Below are 4,815 nucleotides of genomic sequence, written 5' to 3'. Positions count from 1 at the left end.
GTTTAGTACCTTAGTGTGGGTGAGGTCGTGTCAGAATTTAAAACAAAAGTATTTGCAGAAATTATGTAACCTGTTCAGTGAAGTTGTTGTTTGGCAGAGGTGGGTAGAGACCCCTCAGCAGAGTTGAATATGCAGAGAATTTAGAAAATCCTTTCTTAGGACTCATCCCTTTCATTCTTGAGACTGCTGACATAAATTGCTTAGTAAACACGGAGGGCTGGAAGAGGAATCTTTCAGGTGTTGGACAAGAAACACAGGGCAGGACGTTCTGGTTCCATGTGCAGTGTCAGATACCATGGGATACAATGTTGTTACAGGGTTAGGCTATAGAAGATGGCTTCCAGTTATATGAAAGGTGGAGTTTGGCTTCCACTTGTTAACACGGCTGCTTCAACTTTGTGGTGATTGGATGAGATTTCATCCACCTTTTCCCCGGAAAAAGGATGGTTGTCTCATGGTGTGTGCCTCCAGAGGCAAGGCGCCGTTCTGTGGAAAGCTCAACGGTGTCCGGAGGCAACCGAGGTTGTGACTTCCGGGAGACTTTATTATCTGTTTGTCTTTGAACACCTGGGAGAGAATAAGCCTGGGTAACTGGTCAGAATCCCGAGCAGCCTCCGCACTGTCGGCACAGAGCCTGACGCGGGGCGCCAACTCACAGAGCGACACCGGCTGAGCCACCCAGGTGCCCCGAGGATGCTACTTTTCTGTTTGTTTGGAAAATGAGGATTTCGCCCGGTTGTTGTGTCTGCAGTGTGTTAATGTGTCGTACGCTGATTCTTTCCCTGTTTTCCCTCTGAAATACCTGCTGTAGGCCATGGCCCAGAAGGAAGACATGCAAGACAGGATCACTACCTTGAGAAGCGCTGCCTCAGGGCACAGCACGAAGCCACCTGTCTGCACGACCTCAAGGATAAACTTGAAAACGAGATCACAAAGAAGGACTCTCTGCATCGACAGGTCGTTGGTTTCATTGAACTTCATTCCACTTTTATTAATTACAAGTCAAGTTAAGGACCAAGTGTTAATGTCAAGGTTTTAGGATCTTAGAATCTTGTGTTGACCGGCGGGGTTACTTCAACGTCCAGGGTTTAATTCTTTCGAATTTTATGGAAGCATGTTATGGGGCTCCCCTCCTTGATTCCTTCTTTGTCTTGTCTTCCATGCACGTGACTCTGTTGCCTGTTAGCACTGTTTCCAAAGGAGCAGGGAGTGGCCGGGAATGTGTAGGCAGCTGGCCGTTTTGGTTAGTACCTGAGATCGGGGGGAATGGCAGGTGCAGAAGCACAGTCTGGCGTGAGGATGTGAGACCCTGTGTTTTGGGAAGCAGCACGTCTCTTCCTTGGTTGTCTCAGGTCATCCGGCATTGAACAGGAAAACCACATCCAGCTTCTTGGAAACAGAGTGAGTTTGCCTGGTGTGTTTGTCAAATGTGTCAGTCGACCCAAAATCATAATCAAAGTGAAATACTAGGAAGCCATTAAATGACATGGAGGAATGCTGTTTGAGAGCACGTAACATGTTCCAAATCACGAGTGTAAAGGGCAGATCGTGAAATACTATGTGTACAGCACGTGATTTTTTTTTGAGGGTTTTAAAGCATGATACGCGGTCTGTATATACACACAGAGCTCTATGCACACAGAAGATGGAAGGAGTCTGTGGGAACAAACGTTAACCTTGCAAAAACCTCACCTTATGCATGATTTTTAAAATGACTTTATATATTTTTAATGCTTATTTATTTTTGAGAAAGGGAGCCAGAGTGAGAGAGAGAGAGAGCGCGCGAGCATGAGCAGTGGAGGGCAAGAGAGGGAGAGAGGGAGACACAGAATCCAAAGCAGGCTCCAGGCTCTGAGCTGTCAGCACAGAGCACGAGGCAGGGTTGACCCCATGAGCTATGAGATCGTGACCTGAGCCGAAGGTGGACGTTTCACCGACTGAGCCACCTCGGCTTCCCTAAAAAAAAGTCCTTTAACAAAAAATCTCGTATCTACGATTTCCACCTTGAAGTTTTCCACGTTTTTGGTCAAGAGGGAGAGTGTTTTTGTTGAATAATGGTACACTTCCAAAAAGAACTCAGCTGGCATCAGGCATGCTCTCAGAAGCTCTGTGCTGGCTGATGTGCCCACCTCAGAATGTCCTATGTAGCGAGCCCTCGGACCACAGTAGAAATATGTTTACGAAGGGTTAGGACCGAACCCGTCTCTCCTTAACTGGTCAGGAAGAGCGAGCAAGCTCCTCCAGAAGATGGGTTTTCTTTAATGTGTGGGAACTTTGTCTTTGGAAAGACTTCTTTGAAGATCCTGAAGAAGAGCAAAGAGGGGCGCCTGGGTGGCGCAGTCGGTTGAGCGTCCGACTTCAGCCAGGTCACGATCTCGCGGTGCGTGAGTTCGAGCCCCGCGTCGGGCTCTGGGCTGATGGCTCAGAGCCTGGAGCCTGTTTCCCATTCTGTGTCTCCCTCTCTCTCTGCCCCTCCCCCGTTCATGCTCTGTCTCTCTCTGTCCCAAAAATGAATAAACGTTGAAAAAAAAAATTAAAAAAAAAAAAAAAAAGAAGAGCAAAGAGTTTGGCAAGACATGTTTTGCGTAGTGAAAGGAGGACCAAGGCAGTGGGTGACTCCTTGCAGAAAGGAAAGGTTTACTCTGAAGCACCTGCCAAACTGTTGGCTTCAGTCAGAACTAACAGTAGATCTCTGCATTTAGATTTTGTTTCACTTTATTAAAAATGGAAACGGAGAGAAGACTTGCTACACTTTGATGCTTTGCCTTCATTTCCTAGACTGCGGATCAAAACCGCCAGTTGCAAGAGCGCCTGGAGGTGGCGGAGCGGAAGCTGCAGCAGACCCCGAGGAAGGCCAAGTCGCTGCCCGAGGTGGAAGCCGAGCCGGCCCAGAGGGTGGCCACCCTCTGCAAGGTGGGGCCCCCGTTTCCTTCTGGGTCCCATGGTGGGAATGTCATTTTCAAGGCGGTCCGTTCTTGTATCTCATTTCTCACCGGTAACGTCGGCGTGCCAAAGTCCGCGAACCAGCTGAGATCTGTTTTCGGTGCTACTTTGTCTGAGATTGGAATGCTTTCCAAACGGCAGGCATCATCCCCAGTTTTGTTCCCTCCGGTTTTGTCCGACGTGTGCTGTTTGCCGTTGGCTGCATCTAAGACTCACTGCTTTTCAGAGTTAAGTCAGCGACTCAAAGCTCAAGATAGTAGCCTTGGGTAAGAGAAGGACAGGGGTGCCTGGCCGGCTCAGTCAGTGGAGCTTGGGACTCTTGATCTCAGGGTCATGAGTCTGAGCTCCCCGTTGGGTGTAGAGCTTACCGAAGGAAAACAAAAAACAAAAAAAGCATAGAATTTTTCCGAGAAATGAGAAAATCCTATCCTCTTTCAAACACAATCGTTTTTATTTAAAAAATTCTTAAATGTTCATTTATTTGAGACAGACAGAGAGGGCGAGCCTGGGCACATACATGAGCAGGGGAGGGGCAGAAAGAAGGAGATAGAATGCCAAGTAGGCTCCATGCTATCAGCACAGAGCCTGACACAGGGCTCGAACGCCCAAACCTTGAGTTCATGACCTGAGCTGAAGCCAAGAGTCAGAACCCGACTGACTGAGCCACCCAGACACCCCTGTAAGAAATAAATCTTTAAGGAATTCACTCGGAAGTTCCACAAATAGAGTCGAGGAACGTGCCAGACACAGTCCCTGCCCTCCCAGTTCTCACAGCCCTCACCACCCACAGAGGAAGGCAGCAGTTGAAGAGGTAGTTTCCAGACATGATGTAGTCGGTGCTGGGATCGAGTGATGCACACAGGACGAGGGAGCACATGACTGGGCAGCCAGTCCATCCTTCCGGAACCGGGGCTGAGGGAACCTGTAGCAGGGAGCCTGTCGGTGCTTCTGTGTCACCGGTTCCAGTGCAGTGAGGGTCCCAGTGGGAAGGGGGGGGGGGGTTCGTCACGGGATAATGACCCTCAAGGCTGCCATCAAGTCGGGCAGGCGGCATTGGGTGCCCAGAGGCCCAGGCTCCAACAGAGCCTCTCCTCCTTTGTGATCTGCATGCCAAGTCTCCCGTTTCTTTTCTTCCTGTCCTCTCTCCTGTCCTGGTCAGCCACGTAGCCCGACCCTTTGTCTTTGGACACTCTGCTGCTGAGGAAGCTCAACTATTGGAAGTGACTTCCCAGCTTCGGAAGGCAGCACGCCTGTTTGCTCTTTCCGCTTGCTGCTTCCTCCCGTCCGTGCTGAGTGGCCAGGGGTGTCTGCCGGGGGACGAGGCACCGTCCAAGGATCCGGGGCCCGGGGTGGGGACGAGACAGTTGCCTACCCCCGGTCACCAGCATGGAAGCCCACTGCTTCCCACTGGCACGCATGAGGCCGGTAGGGACTGTGAGCAGGCGGAAGGCCGCTCACAGCCTGTCGTGCGTAGGCACGGCGTGTGGTGTGGGGCAGCCAGCTCTTCTGACCCCGCTGTCGCCCACAGGCCGAGCAGAGGCGTGGCAACCTAGAGGAAAGGCTGCGCCAGATGGAGGCCCAGCTGGAGGAAAAGAACCAAGAACTGCAGCGGGTACGTGTCCGAGCGGAGCAGCCGCGCACCTGGCAGTGGTTGAGGATGAGGCGCAGGCTGGGGGTGTGGGGGTAGGGAGTGGTCCCTTGTTTCCCACTTCTCCCCACGTGGACGCCAGGCCCCTTCTCGATCCCATCAGGGGTACAGTGCACTCTTGTGCGAGTTGGACGCTAGCGAACACTCCTAGCCTGTGGACAATGTTCTCTGGGCGCTGGGGCCCCGTAGGCAGTGCCGCCTAGGGGTGGAGGCACCCGCACAGC

At 51.7% G+C, this 4,815-nt stretch overlaps 1 long non-coding RNA gene across 1 annotated transcript; it reads left to right on the top strand.

Annotated features, from left to right (window-relative positions):
• Positions 1-1,351: 1,351 nt before the first annotated feature.
• Positions 1,352-4,520, top strand: LOC124506821 (uncharacterized). The gene is made up of 3 exons (XR_006960882.1): positions 1,352-1,401; positions 2,779-2,913; positions 4,472-4,520. It is a non-coding gene; the product is annotated as an uncharacterized LOC124506821 (long non-coding RNA).
• Positions 4,521-4,815: the final 295 nt, after the last annotated feature.

The sequence above is a fragment of the Lynx rufus genome, unplaced genomic scaffold, assembly GCF_022079265.1.
Source record: "Lynx rufus isolate CCGP_SWC_20201006 ecotype Redwood Valley unplaced genomic scaffold, mLynRuf1.p SCAF_11, whole genome shotgun sequence".
Lineage (NCBI taxonomy): Eukaryota > Metazoa > Chordata > Mammalia > Carnivora > Felidae > Lynx > Lynx rufus.
The sequence above is the reverse complement of the archived record's forward strand: the minus strand, read 5'-3'. Positions and strand labels throughout refer to the sequence as shown.